The 19,519-nt window shown below is 50.5% G+C and overlaps 1 protein-coding gene across 1 annotated transcript in view; it reads right to left on the bottom strand.

Moving 5' to 3' along the window:
- LOC134965501 (uncharacterized) overlaps positions 1–19,519 on the bottom strand; it is a 102,654-nt gene that overhangs the window by 14,918 nt on the left and 68,217 nt on the right. The gene's annotated exons all lie outside the window — the stretch shown is intronic.

Genomic DNA, 19,519 nt, shown 5'->3' with positions numbered 1-19,519 from the left:
TCAGGGGTACATCTTATCTGTATGAATCAGAGACCAGGCTATCACTGCTGATCCACTAAACGTTCTCACCTAAGTGAATTCCTACTATACCTGAGTATCTAGATTTCTCTGACGTCCTAAGTGGATGCTGGGGACTCCGTCAGGACCATGGGGAATAGCGGCTCCGCAGGAGACAGGGCACAAAAGTAAAAGCTTTAGGATCAGGTGGTGTGCACTGGCTCCTCCCCCTATGACCCTCCTCCAAGCCTCAGTTAGATCTTTGTGCCCGGCCGAGAAGGGTGCAATCTAGGTGGCTCTCCTAAAGAGCTGCTTAGAGTAAAAGTTTTGTTAGGTTTTTTATTTTCAGTGAGTCCTGCTGGCAACAGGCTCACTGCATCGAGGGACTTAGGGGAGAAGGAGTGAACTCACCTGCGTGCAGGATGGATTGGCTTCTTAGGCTACTGGACACTAGCTCCAGAGGGACGATCACAGGTACAGCCTGGATGGGTCACCGGAGCCGCGCCGCCGACCCCCTTGCAGATGCTGAAGAGAGAAGAGGTCCAGAAATCGGCGGCTGAAGACTTCCCAGTCTTCTTAAGGTAGCGCACAGCACTGCAGCTGTGCGCCATTGCTCTCAGCACACTTCACACCAACGGTCACTGAGGGTGCAGGGCGCTTGGGGGGGCGCCCTGGGCAGCAATGAAAGTACCTATTCTGGCTAAAAATACATCACATATAGCCCCTGGGGCTATATGGATGTATTTAACCCCTGCCAGGTTGTCAGAAAAACGGGAGAAGAAGCCCGCCGAAAAGGGGGCGGGGCCTATTCTCCTCAGCACACAGCGCCATTTTCCCTCACAGAACTGCTGGTGGGAAGGCTCCCAGGCTCTCCCCTGCACTGCACTACAGAAACAGGGTTAAAACAGAGAGGGGGGGCATTTTTGTGGCGATATTATTACATATTAAGATGCTATAAGGGAAAACACTTATATAAGGTTGTCCCTGTAAAATTATAGCGTTTTGGTGTGTGCTGGCAAACTCTCCCTCTGTCTCCCCAAAGGGCTAGTGGGGTCCTGTCCTCTATCAGAGCATTCCCTGTGTGTGTGCTGTGTGTCGGTACGTGTGTGTCGACATGTATGAGGACGATGTTGGTGAGGAGACGGAGCAAATTGCCTGTAATGGTGATGTCACTCTCTAGGGAGTCGACACCGGAATGGATGGCTTATTTAGGGAATTACGTGATAATGTCAACAAGCTGCAAGGTCGGTTGACGACATGAGACGGCCGGCAAACCAATTAGTACCTGTCCAGGCGTCTCAAACACCGTCAGGGGCTTTAAAACGCCCATTACCTCAGTCGGTCGACACAGACACGGACACTGACTCCAGTGTCGACGGTGAAGAAACAAACGTATTTTCCATTAGGGCCACACGTTACATGTTAAGGGCAATGAAGGAGGTGTTACATATTTCTGATACTACAAGTACCACAAAAAAGGGTATTATGTGGGGTGTGAAAAAACTGCCTGTAGTTTTTCCTGAATCAGATAAATTAATTGAAGTGTGTGATGATGCGTGGGTTTCCCCCGATAGAAAATTAAAGGCGCTCACACGCTTATCAAAACAAGTGGCGTTACCGTCTCCAGATACGGCCGCCCTCAAGGAGCCAGCTAATAGGAGGCTGGAAAATATCCTAAAAAGTATATACACACATACTGGTGTTATACTGCGACCAGCGATCGCCTCAGCCTGGATGTGCAGCGCTGGGGTGGCTTGGTCGGATTCCCTGACTGAAAATATTGATACCCTTGACAGGAACAGTATTTTATTGACTATAGAGCATTTCTATATATACGAGATGCACAGAGGGATATTTGCACTCTGGCATCATGAGTAAGTGCGATGTCCATGTCTGCCAGAAGATGTTTATGGACACGACAGTGGTCAGGTGATGCAGATTCCAAACGGCACATGGAAGTATTGCCGTATAAAGGGGAGGAGTTATTTGGGGTCGGTCCATCGGACCTGGTGGCCACGGCAACAGCTGGAAAATCCACCTTTTTACCCCAAGTCACATCTCAGCAGAAAAAGACACCGTCTTTCAGCCTCAGTCCTTTCGTCCCCATAAGGGCAAGCGGGCAAAAGGCCAGTCATATCTGCCCAGGGGTAGAGGAACGGAAGAAGACTGCAGCAGGCAGCCCCTTCCCAGGAACAGAAGCCCTCCACCGCTTCTGCCAAGTCCTCAGCATGACGCTGGGGCCGTACAAGCGGACTCAGGTGCGGTGGGGGGGGTCGTCTCAAGAGTTTCAGCGCGCAGTGGGCTCACTCGCAAGTGGACCCCTGGATCCTACAAGTAGTATCCCAGGGGTACAGATTGGAAATTCGAGACGTCTCCCCCTCGCAGGTTCCTGAAATCTGCTTTACCAACGTCTCCCTCCGACAGGGAGGCATTATTGGAAACAATTCACAAGCTGTATTCCCAGCAGGTGATAATCAAAGTACCCCTCCTACAACAAGGAAAAGGGTATTATTCCACACTATTTGTGGTACTGAAGCCAGACGGCTCGGTGAGATCTATTCTAAATCTGAAATCTTTGAACACTTACATACAAAGGTTCAAATCAAGATGGAGTCACTCAGAGCAGTGATAGCGAACCAGGAAGAAGGGGACTATATGGTGTCCCTGGACATCAAGGATGCTTACCTCCATGTCCCAAATTGCCCTTCTCACCAAGGGTACCTCAGGTTCGTGGTACAGAACTGTCACTATCAGTTTCAGACGCTGCCGTTTGGATTGTCCACGGCACCCCGGGTCTTTACCAAGGTAATGGCCGAAATGATGATTCTTCTTCAAAGAAAAGGCGTCTTAATTATCCCTTACTTGGACCAGAGCCGGCCCTAGCTATAGGCAGACTAGGCAATTGCCTAGGGCATCTGCCTTCACATAGTGGCCGGCTCTGTAACCATTGGTGGTCGTGGGGCACCCGAGGTTCGGCGCCCGCTGGCGGCCCTGCTCTTATGTGAGCAGAGCCGCCTGCGGTAGCTCCAGACAGTACCTGCAGTTACGGAGCTGTTGAAGGGCAGCCTGGGCATTCCAGCGCCCGCTGCCCCTAACAAAGATGGCCACCGCATCGGCAGGAGGGCTGCTGCGCATGCTCAGCAGCAGCAGCTCCTCCTCCCATGCTCCTTTGCGGAGTCAGGCTGACTCCGGGCACCGCTGCGCAACGAGTCAGCAACTGTGACTGAGCCACTGCTCTTCTAGACCACCAACGCAAAACAGAGCAGCAGCTTTAAAAGTGAAGGGGCGGCCAGTACTATATAAAAAAACAGTAAGGCAGTTTAATTAATTCGGTGTCAGTGGGGTATATTTACTAAGCTCCCGATTTTGACCGAGATGCCGTTTTTTCTTCAAAGTGTCATCTCGGTTAATCTCGGTAATTTACTAAACACTAATCACGGCAGTGATGAGGGCATTCGGAATTTTTTGCAAGTTCAGGTAAAAAATTACGAATGAATACACCATCGGTCAAAACGCGGCTGTTTAAGTATGAATCTCGGTCATTTACTAAGAAGTGCAAAGCCAAAAAAGAACAAACACTGCCGTGAAAAATTACAACTCGTAAAAAAGTGCTAAAAAAAACCAGACCTTTTTTTTTTATTCGTGATTGGATAGGCATGCACGGATCCATGAGATCCGTGCATGTATATCAGTGGGAAGGGGTGGGAAAGTGCTTATTTTTTCAAAAAAAATTGCGTGGGGTCCCCCCTCCTAAGCATAACCAGCCTCGGGCTCTTTGAGCCGATCCTGGTTGCAGAAATATGGTGAAAAAAATGACAGGGGTTCCCCCATATTTAAGCAACCAGCATCGGGCTCTGCGCCTGGTCCTGGTCCCAAAAATACGGGGGGAAAAAAGAGTAGGGGTCCCCCGTATTTTTAAAACCAGCACCGGGCTCCACTAGCTGGACAGATAATGCCACAGCCGGGGGTCACTTTTATACAGCGCCCTGCGGCCGTGGCATCAAAAATCCAACTAGTCACCCCTGGCCGGGGTACCCTGGGGGAGTGGGAACCCCTTCAATCAAGGGGTCCCCCCCCCAGCCACCCAAGGGCCAGGGGTGAAGCCCGAGGCTGTCCCCCCCCATCCAATGGGCTGCGGATGGGGGGGCTGATAGCCTTTGTTGTAAAATAAAAGATATTGTTTTTAGTAGCAGTACTACAAGTCCCAGCAAGCCTCCCCCGCATGCTGGTACTTGGAGAACCACAAGTACCAGCATGCGGCGGAAAAACGGGCCCGCTGGTACCTGTAGTACTACCACTAAAAAAATACCCAAAAAAACACAAGACACACACACCGTGAAAGTATAATTTTATTACATACATACACACATACATACATACTTACCTTATGTTCCCACGCAGGTCGGTCCTCTTCTCCAGTAGAATCCAAGGGGTACCTGTTGAAGAAATTCTACTCACCAGATCCAGTGGTCCAGGCTCCTCGGCAAATCCAGGGATAATCCACGTACTTGAATAAAACAAAAAAAACGGTTGCCCGACCACGAACTGAAAGGTGACCCATGTTTGCACATGGGTCACCTTCCCACGAATGCCAGAAACCCACTTTGCCTTCTGGCTAAGTGGGTTTCTTCAGCCAATCAGGGAGTGCCACGTTGTAGCACCCTCCTGATCGGCTGTGTGCTCCTGTCCTCACTGACAGGCAGCACACGGCAGTGTTACAATGTAGCGCCTATGCGCTACATTGTAACCAATGATGGGAACTTTCTGCCCTGCGGTTGACCTAAAGTGACGTCACCGCTGAGCAGAAAGTTCCCATCATTGGTTACAATGGAGCGCATAGGCGCTACATTGTAACACTGCTGTGTGCCGCCTGTCAGTGAAGACAGGACCACACAGCTGATCAGGAGAGTGCTACAACGTGGCACTCCCTGATTGGCTGAAGAAACCCACTTAGCCAGAAGGCAAAGTGGGTTTCTGGCATTCGTGGGAAGGTGACCCATGTGCAAACATGGGTCACCTTTCAGTTCGTGGTCGGGCAACCGTTTTTTTGTTTTATTCAAGTACGTGGATTATCCCTGGATTTGCCGAGGAGCCTGGACCCCTGGATCTCGTGAGTAGAATTTATTCAACAGGTACCCCTTGGATTCTACTGGAGAAGAGGACCGACCTGCGTGAGAACATAAGGTAAGTATGTATGTATGTGTGTATGTATGTAATAAAATTATACTTTCACGGTGTGTGTGTCTTGTGTTTTTTTGGGTATTTTTTTAGTGGTAGTACTACAGGTACCAGCGGGCCCGTTTTTCCGCCGCATGCTGGTACTTGTGGTTCTCCAAGTACCAGCATGCGGGGGAGGCTTGCTGGGACTTGTAGTACTGCTACTAAAAACAATATCTTTTATTTTACAACAAAGGCTATCAGCCCCCCCATCCGCAGCCCATTGGATGGGGGGGGACAGCCTCGGGCTTCACCCCTGGCCCTTGGGTGGCTGGGGGGGGGGGACCCCTTGATTGAAGGGGTCCCCACTCCCCCATGGTACCCCGGCCAGGGGTGACTAGTTGGATTTTTGATGCCACGGCCGCAGGGCACTATATAAAAGTGACCCCCGGCTGTGGCATTATCTGTCCAGCTAGTGGAGCCCGGTGCTGGTTTTAAAAATACGGGGGACCCCTACTCTTTTTGTCCCCCGTATTTTTGGGACCAGGACCAGGCGCAGAGCCCGATGCTGGTTGCTTAAATATGGGGGAACCCCTGTCATTTTTTTCCCATATTTCTGCAACCAGGATCGGCTCAAAGAGCCCGAGGCTGGTTATGCTTAGGAGGGGGGACCCCACGCATTTTTTGGGGGGATTTTACATTGTTTAATTAAAAATAAAAAATAAAAAGAACCCCAGCACGGATCACACAGATCCGGCCGAGATTGATTGTAAAAAAAAACGGCAGTGTTTTGCTAATCACTGCCGTAAAATTAGGAAAAAAAAAACGAATGACATCGACATCGGAAGAAAAGAAAAACACGAATACGACAGCTTAGTAAATCCATCGTAATAAATTCAAAAAGTTGCAGTTTTACACTCTCGATGTCATTCGTGATTGAACTTTGACCTATTTTCGGAAATTACGAATGTTAGTAAATATACCCCAGTGTCTCTGTAATTTTGGTGGGCTGCGTAAGTGTGTGTATATATGTATGTGTATAGTGTGTATATATTATATATATATATACATATATATACATACATTCTCTTTCTATGTATATATATATATATCTATATATCTCTCTCTATATATGCAACAAGAGATATCCGGCACTCAGGATAAACGTGTAAATGCCAGGGTGCCCTCCTAAAAGTAATGCAGAGGAGGTGTCCTTCCCCACCTGTGGCTCAGGTTTCTCCTCTGTCCTGTTCCTGTCACTCCTCTCTCCTGTTCCCACTGTTCTGTCCTGTCCTTGCTCAATCTGTCCTGGTCCTGACACTTGTGTTCTAGCCCGTTCATGCCAGCTCTATCCTGGCCCTATTACTTATGTACTGTCCCTGTCACTTCTGTCCTGCCTTGCCTTTTGTTCTGCCATCACTGTCCTGTCCCTGTCACCTGTCCTGGTCCTGTCCCCACTGTCATGTCCCTGTCACCACTTCCTCCTGTCCCTTCTATTCTGTCCAGTCCCTTTTCCCTCTGTTCTAACCCTCTCTCTGTCACCCAGTGTCTTCCTGCCACCCACTGTCTCCCTTTCCCTCTCCAGTCACTCATTATCTCCCTGCTACCCCTCCCTCCCCAGTCAATCACTATCTCTGTCACCCACTATCTCCCTGTCTTGGGGAAGAGGGGGGGGGGGGCACCAGACATAATCTTGCCTAGGGCATCACATTGGCTAGGGCCGGCACTGACTTGGACGATCTCCTGATAAGGGCAAGGTCCAGAGAACAGTTGGAGGTCGGAGTAGCACTATCTCAAGTAGTTCTACGACAGCACGGGTGGATTCTAAATATTCCAAAATCGCAGCTGATTCCGACGACACGTCTGCTGTTACTAGGGATGATTCTGGACACAGTCCAGAAAAAGGTGTTTCTCCCGGAGGAGAAAGCCTGGGAGTTATCCGAGCTAGTTAGGAACCTCCTAGAACCAGGCCAAGTGTCAGTGCATCAATGCACAAGAGTCCTGGGAAAAATGGTGGCTTCTTACGAAGCGATTCCATTCGGCAGATTTCACGAAAGAATTTTTCAGTGGGATCTGCTGGACGAATGGTCCGGATCGCATCTTCAGATGCATCAGCGGATAATCCTGTCTCCAAGGACAAGGGTGTCTCTTCTGTGGTGGCTGCAGAGTGCTCATCTACTAGAGGGCAGCAGATTCGGCATTCAGGACTGGGTCCTGGTGACCACGGATGCCAGCCTGAGAGGCTGGGGAGCAGTCACACAGGGAAGAAATTTCCAAGGAGTGTGGTCAAGTCTGGAGACTTCTCTCCACATAAATATACTGGAGCTAAGGGCAATTTACAATGCTCTGAGCCTAGGAAGACCTCTGCTTCAAAGTCAACCGGTGCTGATCCAGTCGGACAACATCACGGCTGTCGCCCACGTAAACAGACAGGGCGGCACAAGAAGCAGGAGGGCAATGGCAGCAAGGATTCTTCGCTGGGCGAAAAATCATGTGATAACACTGTTAGCGGTGTTCATTCCGGGAGTGGACAACTGGGAAGCAGACTTCCTCAGCAGGCACGACCTCCACCCGGGAGAGTGGAGACTTCATCTGGAAGTCTTCCACATGATTGTGAACCGTTGGGAAAGACCAAAGGTGGACATGATGGCGTCCCGTCTGAACAAAAAACTGGACAGGTATTGCGCCAGGTCAAGAGACCCTCAGGCAATAGCTGGGACGCTCTGGTAACACCGTGGGTGTACCAGTCGGTGTATGTGTTCCCTCCTCTGCCTCTCATACCCAAGGTACTGAGAATTATAAGAAGGAGAGGAGTAAGAACTATACTCGTGGCTCCGGATTGGCCAAGAAGGACTTGGTACCTGGAACTTCAAGAGATACTAAGAAGGGACTTGCTTCAGCAAGGATCATGTCTGTTCCAAGACTTACTGCGGCTGCGTTTGACGGCATGGCGGTTGAACGCCGGATCCTAAGGGAAAAAGGCATTCCGGAAGAGGTCATCCCTACCCTGGTCAGAGCCAGGAAGGAGGTGACCACACAACATTATCACCGCATTTGGCGAAAATATGTTGCATGGTGTGAGGCCAGGAAGGCCCCCACGGAGGAATTTCAACTCGGTCGATTCCTACATTTCCTGCAAACAGGAGTGTCTATGTGCCTCAAATTGGGGTCCATTAAGGTTCAAATTTCGGCCCTGTCGAATTTCTTCCAGAAAGAATTGGCTTCAGTTCCTGAAGTCCAGAAGTTTGTCAAGGGAGTACTGCATATACAACCCCCTTTTGTGCCTCCAGTGGCACTGTGGGATCTCAACGTAGTTCTGGGATTCCTCAAATCACATTGGTTTAAACCGCTCAAATCTGTGGATTTGAAATATCTCACATGGAAAGTGACCATGCTGTTGGCCCTGGCCTCGGCCAGGCGAGTGTCAGAATTGGCGGCTTTGTCTCACAAAAGCCCATATCTGATTGTCCATTCGGACAGGGCAGAGCTGCGGACTCGTCCCCAGTTTCTCCCTAAGGTGGTGTCAGCGTTTCACCTGAACCAGCTTATTGTGGTACCTGCGGATACTAGGGACTTGGAGGACTCCAAGTTGCTAGATGTTGTCAGGGCCCTGAAAATATAGGTTTCCAGGACGGCTGGAGTCAGGAAAACTGACTTGCTGTTATCCTGTATGCACCCAACAAACTGGGTGCTCTTGCTTCTAAGCAGACAATTGCTAGTTGGATGTGTAGTACAATTCAGCTTGCACATTCTGTGGCAGGCCTGCCACAGCCAAAATATGTAAATGCCCATTCCACAAGGAAGGTGGGCTCATCTTGGGCGGCTGCCCGAGGGGTCTCGGCTTTACAACTTTGCCGAGCTGCTACTTGGTCAGGGGCACACCCTGGCTGAGGAGGACCTGGAGTTCTCTCACTCGGTGCTGCAGAGTCATCCGCACTCTCCCGCCCGTTTGGGAGCTTTGGTATAATCCCCATGGTCCTGACGGAGTCCCCAGCATCCACTTAGGACGTCAGAGAAAATAAGAATTTACTTACCGATAATTCTATTTCTCGTAGTCCGTAGTGGATGCTGGGCGCCCATCCCAAGTGCGGATTGTCTGCAATACTTGTACATAGTTATTGTTACAAAAATCGGGTTATTATTGTTGTGAGCCATCTTTTCAGAGGCTCCGCTGTTATCATGCTGTTAACTGGGTTCAGATCACAGGTTGTACAGTGTGATTGGTGTGGCTGGTATGAGTCTTACCCGGGATTCAAAATCCTTCCTTATTGTGTACGCTCGTCCGGGCACAGTATCCTAACTGAGGCTTGGAGGAGGGTCATAGGGGGAGGAGCCAGTGCACACCACCTGATCCTAAAGCTTTTACTTTTGTGCCCTGTCTCCTGCGGAGCCGCTATTCCCCATGGTCCTGACGGAGTCCCCAGCATCCACCACGGACTACGAGAAATAGAATTATCGGTAAGTAAATTCTTATTTTCACTTTCAAGTAGTCGACCCATGAGGATTGGCGGACGACTCAAATAGAAAGCCCCTCTGATACAAAGGGTTTTTTATATTGCTGTGTCGGGTATCCATATCCGCTTATTAATGATAATACTTACCATATATCTTTCCCCCTAGTAAATCCTGTGTTTGCCCCTGAAACAGGGCTGGATTAATAATGGGGCTGATGGAGCTGCAGCTCCAGGCCCACACCCCAAAATAGGCCCACCGCTTCTGCTGTGGCAAGTCTCTGTGCTGTAGTTTGGAAAAACAAATTCCTTTTACAGCAGTGTCCTGGGACTGGCTGTCAGTCCGCCTGCCCCCTCCGACATAACACCCGTCACTCTCTAGAGGAGCTGCATACTCACTGGGAGTGACCCGGCGCCTCCTCCTCACCCTTGACGTCACAAAGGTGCCTCCCTGCCACCAGCGCACATCACAGCTCCCGGAAGCCCCGAGATGGAGAATGGAATGGATGCTGCAGGGGAGGGTGATGCTGCAGGACCTCATGTCTGGACGCTGCACAGATATATAAAGGTGAGAGTGTGCCGCTGTGCTGTCTCCTGTGCAAGCTGGGGGCTGGGGGTGGTGTGCTCCTTTGGTGGACTGAGTTTCTGAAGTAAAGTTCCAACCTGTTCCTAATTTCCATCTGGGATTCCAGGGATCACCCCATGTCAGTTGTTGCTTGCCATTGTGGAGTTTTGTCATACGCTTTATGTCTGCTGTATATTGTGGTGCTGCGTTTGCAATCTTAGCATTTGCAAGACTTCTGAGTATGCTGTGTAACAATACTTTGCTGTGTAGATTATGACAGATGGCCATCTGGTGATTATCTCTTAATGCTAGTACTGGTAGACCGAATCAGTGTGCATTATTCGAAGCATAGTGGCCTCCTGGCCTTCCTCAGGTACAGTATACGATACGATCAAAGAGTTGGTCATTTTGTCCTTGTTTAGTTATAACAAGATTAAGAAAGGCTACAGTAGTGGATGAGAGGTGTTGCTGCTCTGCACACTCACAAATGTGATTTATTGTGCAGTTATCCTGTGGATATTCAGGCCGCAGCCCTTCTCCTTACTGTATCTGCCATTCACGCTGGTGCAACTAATGATCAGGGGTTAAAGTGAGCCGGACGGAGTGGAACTACGTTCCGTCAGTTCCACTTGGAGACGGAAGGCAGTTCCGCCTACTCCGGCTCACCTCACCTGATATGTGCCGGCGCCGCAGGGAGATGCCGGGTGCCCGCTATTACCAGCGGAGCCCAGCTCTCCCCGCACAGTGGAAGCCCGGCGGCAGGAGCTCATTACTGAGCTCCTGCTTCCGGCTCCCGGCTCATTGCGCGCTATGAGAGAGATGTCATGACGTCTCTCTCATAGTGCTGGGGAGCCGGACGCCAGTAGATCACAGCTGTCGGACGCGGGAGCGGGGCTTGGTAAGTATAGTGGGGTTTTTTTAAGGCATGTCTACTGGGGGCAAGCTACAGGGGGCAAGCTAAAAGGGGTAAACTACAGGGGCGCATTACTACTGGGGGCATTACTACTTGGGGCACACTACTGGGGGCATAACTACAGGGGCAAAACTACTGGGGGTATTACTATTTGGGGACTAAACTACAGGCGGCTAAACTACAAGGGGCAAACTACTGGGGGCATTACTATTTGGGGGCTGAACTACAAGGGACATTACTACAGTGGGGATAAACTACAAGGGGGCAAACTAAAGAGGGCATTACTACTGGGGGCATTACTACTTGGGGCAAGCTACATGGGGCTAACTACTGGGGGCAAATTACAGGGGTGCATTACTGCTGGGGGCATAACTACAGGGACGAATTACTACTGGGGGCATAACTACAGGGGCATTACTACTGGGGGCAAACTACAGGGGCATTACTACAGCGGGGCTAAACTACAAGGGGGCATTACTACTGGGGCTAAACTACTGGGGGCATTACTACTTGGGGCAAGCTACATGGGGCTAAATACTGGGGGCAAACTACTGAGGGCAAACTACAGGGGTGCATTACTACTGGGGGCATAACTACAAGGGGGCAAACAACAGGAGGCATAACTACAGGGGCTAAACTACTGGGGGCATTACTACCTCGGGCAAACTTCTTGGGGCTAAACTACTGGAGGCATTACTACTGGGGGGCTAAACTACTGGGGCATAACTGCAGGCGCTAAACAACTGGGGGCATTACCACTGGGGGCTAAACTACATGGGGCTAAACTACAAGGGGGCATTACTACTGGGGGCATAACTGCAGGGGCTAACCTACACGAGGCATTACCAATGGGGGCTAAACTACATGGGGCAAACTACATGGGGACTAAACTACAGGGGCTAAACTACTGGGGGTATTACCACTTGGAGGCTAAACTAAAGTGGGGATAAACTACTTGGGTCATAACTGCAGGGGCATTACTGCTGGGGGCTAAACTACTGGGACATTACTACAGCGGGGCTAAACTACAAGGGGGCATTACTACTGGGGATAAACTACTGGGGGCATTACTAATGGGAGCTAAACTACATGGGGCAAACTACATGGGGACTAAACTATAGGGGCTAAACTACTGGGGGTATTACCACTTGGAGGCTAAACTAAAGTGGGGATAAACTACTTGGGTCATAACTGCAGGGGCATTACTGCTGGGGGCTAAACTACTGGGACATTACTACAGCGGGGCTAAACTACAAGGGGGCATTACTACTGGGGCTAAACTACTGGGGCATTACTACTTGGGGCAAGCTACATGGGGCTAAATACTGGGGGCAAACTACAAGGGAGCAAACTACTGAGGGCAAACTACAGGGGTGCATTACTACAGGGGGCATAACTACAGGGGCACATTATTACTGGGTGCATAGCTACAAGGGGGAAAACTACAGGGGGCATAACTACAGGGGCTAAACTACTGGGGGCATTCCTACCTCGGGCAAACTACTTGGGTCTAAACTACTGGGGGCAATACTACTGGGGGGCTAAACTACTGGGGCATAACTGCAGGAGCTAAACAACTGGGGGCATTACTACTGGGGCTAAACTACATGGGGCTAAACTACTGGGGGCATTACTACTGTGGGCATTACTACTGGGGGCATAACTGCAGGGGCTAACCTACACGAGGCATTACCAATGGGGGCTAAACTACATGGGGCAAACTACATGAGGACTAAACTACAGGGGCTAAACTACTGGGGGTATTATCACTTGGAGGCTAAACTAAAGTGGGGGTAAACTACTGGGGTCATAACTGCAGGGGCATTACTGCTGGGGTCTAAACTACTGGGGCATTACTCAAGCGGGGATAAACTACAAGGGGGCATTACTACTGGGGCTAAACTACTGGGGGCATTACTACTTGGGGCAAGCTACATGGGGCTAAATACTGGGGGCAAACTACAAGGGGGCAAACTACTGAGGGTAAACTACAGGGGTGCATTACTACTGGGGGCATAACTACAGGGGCTAAACTACTGGGGGCATTCCTACCTCGGGCAAACTACTTGGGTCTAAACTACTGGAGGCATTGCTACTGGGGGGCTAAACTACTGGGGCATAACTGCAGTGGCTAAATAACTGGGGCATTACTACTGGGGGCTAAACTAGATGGGGCTAAACTACTGGGGGCATTACTACTGGGGGCATTACTACCGGGGGCATAACTGCAGGGGCTAACCTACACGAGGCATTACCAATGGGGGCTAAACTACATTTGGCAAACTACATGAGGACTAAACTACAGGGGCTAAACTACTGGGGGTATTACCACTTGGAGGATAAACTAAAGTGGGGGTAAACTACTGGGGTCATAACTGCAGGGGCATTACTGCTGGGGCTAAACTAGTGGGGCTTTACTACAGCGGGGATAAACTTCAAGGGGGCATTACTACTGGGGCTAAACTACTGGGGGCATTACTACTTGGGGCAAGCTACATGGGGCTAAATACTGGGGGCAAACTACAAGGTGGCAAACTACTGAGGGCAAACTACAGGGGTGCATTACTACTGGGGGCATAACTACAGGGGCACATTACTACTGGGGGCATAACTACAAGGGGGTAAACTACAGGGGGCATAACTACAGGGGCTAAACTGCTGGGGGCATTCCTACTTCGGGCAAACTACTTGGGGCTAATCTACGGGGGGCATTACTACTGGGGGGCTAAACTACTGGTGCATAACTGCAGGGGCTAAACAACTGGGGGCATTACTACTGGGGGCATTACTACATGGGGCATAACTGCAGGGGCTAACCTACAGGAGGCATTACTAATGGGGGCTAAACTACATGGGGCAAACTACACGAGGACTAAACTACAGGGGCTAAACTACTGGGGCTCTTACCACTTGGAGGCTAAACTAAAGTGGGGGTAAACTACTGGGGTCATAACTGCAGGGGCATTACTGCTGGAGGCTAAACTACTGGGGGCATAACTATTGTGGCTAAACTACTGGGGGCTAAATGACTGGGGGCATTACTACAGGCAACATTACTACTGGGGGCAATACTACACAGGGGCATTACCATTAAGGGCATTACTAATGGGGGCAATAATAATGAGGGCATTGTAAAGGGGGCACTTCATAAGGGGCATCACTCTTGGGGACATAAGGGGCACCACTACTATGGGCTCTATATAAGGGGCACTACCAGTACAGTGGACATTGTATAATGAGCACTACTACTGTGGTCATTGTAAAAGGGGCACTTCTGCTGTGGGCATTGTGTATTAGGGGTGCTACTACTGTGCCATTATTACTATTGTGTGACCACGCCCCTTTCATGTTGAGACCACGCCTTCTGTGGTTTGCACACCGTAGGTGCGGCGCAAAACTTTTATTGCATGGGCGCTGGGGGAGTTCCACCTCCTCTCAATGACCACTTTAAGCACTGCTAATGACCGTCGTCAAATAAAACATGGAACTCCAAGTTTGGTCAGTCCATCAACACCTCGTGTAAGGTTCCTATTTGGAAACAGGAGTTATCCATCCAGTGGACCACTGAGAGCCCTTCAAACTGCTGGCACTTAGGTGATCACGGCTTTTGATATAAAGCTGGAAGCAGGCTTTTCAGTTCCGGGAGCCACTTTGTTAGAGGCTATTGTGACTGCCACTGGCAGCACCCCAGCAACCTTATTGTGGACATCAACTGGGAATGTTAAGCTCCGTATAAAGGGGTCATTCTGACCTGATCGCACGCTAGCTATTTTTTGCTGCACTGCGATCAGGTCAAAACTCAGCAAAACTGCGCATGAGTATGCACCACAATGCGCAGTTGCGTTGTACGGGTACAAAGAGGATCGCTGCTGGGCGATGGATTTAACAAAGAATGCATTTGAACAGCCAAACGCAAGGAGATTGACAGGAAGAGGGCGTTTATGGGTGTCAACTGACCGTTTTCTGGGAGTGTTTGGAAAAACGCAGGCGTGTCCAAGCATTTGCTGGGCAGGTGTCTGACGTCAATTCCGGGACCAAAAAGACTGAAGTGATCGCAGCGGCTCAGTAAGTACAGAGCTACTCAGAAACTGCACAAAAAATTTTTGTACCGCTCGGCTGCAAAAGCGTTCGCACACTTGCAAAGTGAAAATACACTCCCCCATAGGCGGTGACTATCTGATCACTGCGCTGCAAAAAAAAAGCTAGTGAGCGATCAACTAGGAATGACCCCCAAAGTCATTTCATACAGTACTGTATATTTTTTAACCTCCATCTATTCCACCTGATTACATGTATCAAGAAACTGATGTCACTGCTAACTGCTAAATAACCTTGTAACAGTCTAACAGCTAGGTTATTACTAACTGCCCACTGTGATCACAGGATCAGGGCCGGCTCTAGGCATGTTCGAATAGAGCGGCCGCACAGGGCGCCACCCTTAATGGGCGCCGCGCGCTGGCGCCGCCATATTCGATGCTGGAGCCGGCCCTGTGTGTGCAGCATTGGCCCGTGTGCACTGTGCGCTATGCGCGCTGCGCGGCGCCGGTGTCTGACGTCAGACGCCGGCGCCATAGTGCACACAAGTGGCCACCCGGACCCAGGCTCACTCAGACTCGCCGGCCGCCCGCCCGCCCGCCAGCACTCCCGCCCGCTCGCCAGCACACTCGGACAGGCGGACAGCAGCAGTACTCCTCCCCAGCAGCGCCGCAGGTATTGGGGGGATCCGAACTGTGGGGGCATTTCTGGCTATGGGGGGGGCATTTCTGGCACTGTGGGGGGCATTGCATATCTGGCTCTGTGGGGGCATATCTGGTTCTGTGGGGGCATATCTGGCACTGTGGGTGGCATATCTGGCACTGTGGGGGGCATTTCTGGCACTGTGCGGGCATATCTGGCTCTGTGGGTGGCATATCTGGCACTGTGGGGGGCATTTCTGGCACTGTGGGGGCATATCTGGCACTGTGGGGGCATATCTGGCACTGTGGGGGCATATCTGGTTCTGTGGGGGCATATCTGGCACTGTGGGTGGCATATCTGGCACTGTGGGTGGCATATCTGGCACTGTGGGGGGCATTTCTGGCACTGTGGGGGCATATCTGGCACTGTGGGTGGCATATCTGGCACTGTGGGTGGCATATCTGGCACTGTGGGGGCATTTCTGGCACTGTGGGGGCATATCTGGCACTGTGGGGGCATATCTGGCACTGTGGGGGTATTTATCTGGCACTGTGGGGGCATTTATCTGGCACTGTGGGGGCATTTATCTGGCTCTGTGGGGGCATTTATCTGGCTCTGTGGGGGCATATCTGGCTCTGTGGGGGCATTTATGTATCAGGCACTGTGGGGGCATTTATGTATCTGGCACCGTGGGGGCATTTATGTATCTGGCACCGTGGGGGCATTTATGTATCTGGCACCGTGGGGGCATTTATGTATCTGGCACCGTGGGGGCAATTATGTATCTGGCACCGTGGGGGCATTTATGTATCTGGCACTGTGGGGGCATTTCTTGCACTGTGGGGGCATTTCTTGCACTGTGGGGGCATATCTTGCACTGTGAGGGCATTAATGTATCTGGCACTGTGGGGGCATATCTGCGCTGTGGGGGCATTTATCCATCTGGAACTGTGTGGCCATTTATGTAGCTGGCACTGATGGGGGGCATGTCACGTGTAGCTGCCACTGCTGGGGGGCATGTCATGTGTAGCTGGCACTGCTGGGGGGCATATCATGTAGTGTTCCCGCTAGGCGTCTGTGGCTGGGCAGTGTGTCTCAGTGCTCTACCTGGCGCAATGTGTCTAACGTGCTCTTATAGGAGGTTCTACCTGGTGCAATGTGTATTAGCTGCACTACTGTGTGGTGTAATGTGAATTGCCACTATAATGTGGCTACGCACCTTCCCCACGAAGTAACTCCCCTAAATTTTTGCTGCGCGCCTTCGGCGCGCACTGTCCATGCTTTAGCGTGTGGAAATGGGTACAACAAGCATTACAATATGTACATCATTTTGCCCACCTAACTTAAAAATGTGCCCTCCCTGTGATCAGCAACCTGCCCTAAAAAGTGAACACTATCATGTGTAGCTGGCACTGCTGGGAGTCATGTCACGTGTAGCTGGCACTGCCGGAGGGCATGTCATGTGTAGCTGGCACTGCTGGGGGGCGAGACCACGCCCACTTTTTCAGGAGGCCACACCCACTTTTTCAGGAGCGCGCGCCTTCGGCGCGCGCATGGGGGAGGGGGGGGGGGGCACTTTTAAATTTTCTCGCTCAGGGTGCTAGTAGGCCTGGAGCCGGCCCTGCACAGGATTTATATGCTACTACACTGTTGCCTTTATTGCTTCCTTTTTCCTAAGTCAGACTGGACTGAACTTTATACACTTCTATCCAACTGTGAAAGCACTCCTTTACTTTGTGGGTTCAGTATGCATTACTGGTGGTCGGGATCCCGGCGGTCAGGAGACCACCGGCAGAATCCCGACAGCCGGAATGCTGGCAGTGAGCACAATGAGTCCCCTCGTGGGCTCACAGCGCTCGTGACGCTTCAGGCCAAGTGGCGAGCGCTGTTCCCCAAACTATTATATTCTCCCTTGGGTGGTGGCGTGTACCACCACCCGTGTGGGAATACAGGGCTGTGGTCGGGATTCTGACCACTGGCATTTCCCCTGCTGTCGGGATTCCGGCGTCTGTATCCTGGCAGGATCCCGACAGACGGCAAATTGACTGCATCCCACTTATGTATATATCAATTTCATTTTACTTGTATTTATCCCAATAATTGTGTATTTACTATACCACGTAATCTGAATTAAGTATACAGCATGGCAGCAATTTTTGTTACCTTGGATTCCTGTGAGATTGGCAATATTCTCTTCTTTGACTGCTGCAGATGTATACTAATACTAATACCCCTCCTGTTCATGAAGCTCTGGGTTTCCTCTTTCTTTTTTGGTGTTTAGTTGCAGTATAACATGTAACACTGCTGGATGCAATCAGGGCCGGTCCTAGACATTGTGGCGCCCAGGGCGAAAGTTTTCTGTGGCGCCTCCCCCCCCCCTGGTAAAATAGAGCTACAAGAATAGGGGCGTGGCCACAGTTATCCCCCTGTAGCTGTGCCCCCTGTAGCTGTGCCCCCTGTAGCTGTGCCCCCTGTAGCTGTGCCACTTGTAGCTTTGCCCCAATAGTAGTGCCCTTGTATTTGTGCCCCCTGGAGTTGTGCCCCCAGTAGCTGTGCCCCCAATAGTAGTGCACCCTGTAGCTGTGCCACTTGTAGCTTTGCCCCAATAGTAGTGCCCCTGTAGTTGTGCCCCCTGGAGCTGTGCCCCCAGTAGCTGTGCCCCCAGTAGTTGTGACCCCTGTAGCTGTGCCCCAGTAGCACCGCTTACAACACACATACAATAAAAAAACAACAACAACAACACAATACTTACCAGCCCTGTCCTGCTTCCAGACCGCTGCTGCACTGCATTCTGTCTCTGGCCGCCGGCTCTTCTCTATAGGAGAGACGTCATGACGTCTCTCCCATAGCAGTGCTGCACTGACACTAGAGGTCAATTATGATCTCTAGTGTCTGTCAGTGGAGCCGGCTGCAGTGGGCCCCCACACAGCCCACGGCGCCTGCTGCAGCCGGGGAGTGGGAAGCTGGGATCAGTAGCGGCTCTTGCCACGGCGGCGACATGGGGACAGCAGCGCCCCGGGCAAAAAGCTTGCTAGCCCGTGGCAAGAACCGCTACTGCTGGCAATACATTTGACTTCTACACTAATCACTTAACACTTGCAAACCATGAGATAATACTGACATATGTGCCCTGGACAGCAAGGGATTCTATTTATGGATATATGATATTTGTTTCTATTTTTGGAGTTACTTTTTGTATATTTACAGTACAGTTGTTTCTTTCACAATTTGGAGGTATTCTAGTTAATTATCTATATAAAGGCAGGGACGTGGATATAAGTTGGTAGTACTGCCAGATAAATACAACTCACATAAAGGTGGACCCTACAAATATCACACACACCCTTAGCCAGTACTTAATAACAGACAGCATTGTGAAGTATACACCATCATCCACAGACCCAATAATCAAACCAAACACCTTGCAGCAAAGGGCAGTTAAATATGATAGGTTACCATAGGAAAGAGTGGGGCTTCTAGAACGGATGCCATTTGAAGTTGGCGCCCATTCCTGCAATCAAATTCCAAAAATTCTGTAGTTTGATGAATTGGGGAAAGAGGAGGTCCTCATAGCTGTGCATGGGATGACCAGTAAGCAGGAGATTTCAGCATTATCCATTTAATGAATGTGGACAGCACATACATTTTACAAAAGTAGGAGAAAATTATTATTTTCACCTATGTTTAAGGAACACTGATTAGGCCCTTAGTCACTTCCTCTGCAGTTGTAGTAAGAATTGAAAGAGTTAAGGAACAATG

This window comes from Pseudophryne corroboree, chromosome 10 (genome assembly GCF_028390025.1).
Source record: "Pseudophryne corroboree isolate aPseCor3 chromosome 10, aPseCor3.hap2, whole genome shotgun sequence".
Taxonomy (NCBI): Eukaryota; Metazoa; Chordata; class Amphibia; order Anura; family Myobatrachidae; genus Pseudophryne; species Pseudophryne corroboree.
Note: the sequence above shows the minus strand (reverse complement) of the source record. Positions and strands in the feature narration are given on the sequence as shown.